We start from the raw sequence: 1,364 nt of genomic DNA on the forward strand, positions 1-1,364 counted from the left end.
GAAATTTGGTTGTCACACCAGACAACAAAGCCAACATATTTAATGATTTCTTTGCCTATATTTTCCTAAGCAGGGACTGGAACAGTCACCCCCCTGCTGGGCCCCCCTCAGGGCCCAGGGGAGGCACACCTAGGCCAAGGGCAGTGAGGAACTAGTTAGGGAACTTCTGGAGGGACTAGATGTATTCAAGTCAGCTGGTCCAGAAGATCTCCACCCCAGAGTACTAAGGGAATTGGCTGAGGTCATTGCAGGACCCCTGGCATGGCTTTACGAGCACTCGTGGTGCTCTGGTGTGGTGCCAGAGGACAGGAAGAGGGCCATCGTGGTTCCCATCTTCAAAAAGGAGAAGAAGGAGGACCCGGGGAACTATAAGCCAGTTATTCTTACCTTGATCTTGGGCAAGCTTTTTGAGAAAATTATTCTGGCACATATCCACAAGGGGCCAGCAGGGGAGGTCATGCTTAGGGGCAACCAACAAGGGTTCATTAGTGGCAGGTCCTGTCAGACCAACCTGGTGGCCTTCTATGCTCAGCTCACCAAATCATTAGATACAGGGGTAGCAGTGGACATAGTCTTCCTGGACTTTCGGAAGGCCTTTGACACTGTCTCTCACCCTGTTCTCATTAAGAAACTGGGGGACTGTGGTGTCGACACCCACACAGTCAATTGGGTTGACAACTGGCTGAAGGGCTGCACCCAGAGAGTGGTAGTGGATGGGTCTCTTTCAATCTGGAGGGAGGTGGGCAGTGGGGTCCCCCAGGGCTCGGTCCTCACTGTTCAACATCTTCATCAGTGACTTGGACGAGGGGGTAAAAAGCACCCTGTTGAAATTTGCTGATGACACTAAGATGTGGGGGGATGTGGGCATGCTAAAAGGGAGGAATAGGCTGCAATCGGACCTAGACAGGTTACAAGGGTGGGCGGGCAAGAATAGGATGGGATTCAACACCGACAAGTGCAATTTGATGCACCTGGGGAGGAACAACCGGCACCATACCTACAGGTTGGGGAACTCAATACCTGTCAGTACAGAGGCAGAAAAGGATCTTGGAGTCATCATTGTCTCCAAGATGAACATGGGCCGACAGTGTGGGGATGCAGTCAGGAAGGTCAACTGTACCTTGTCATGCATCCACAGATGCATCTCAAGCAGGTCCAAGGAGGCGATCCTCCTCCTCTACGCGGCACTGGTCAGGCCGCAGCTGGAGTACTGTGTCCAGTTCTGGGTGCCACACTTCAAGAGGGATATGGACAACATGGAAAGGGTCCAGAGGAGGCCACTCACATGATCGGGGGCAGCAGGGCAGGCCCTATGAGGAGAGGCTACAGGACCTGAACCTGTTCAGCCTCCACAAGAGAAGGCT

Source organism: Crocodylus porosus, unplaced genomic scaffold, assembly GCF_001723895.1.
Source record: "Crocodylus porosus isolate Cpor-Errol unplaced genomic scaffold, CroPor_comp1, whole genome shotgun sequence".
NCBI classification, from domain to species: Eukaryota; Metazoa; Chordata; order Crocodylia; family Crocodylidae; genus Crocodylus; species Crocodylus porosus.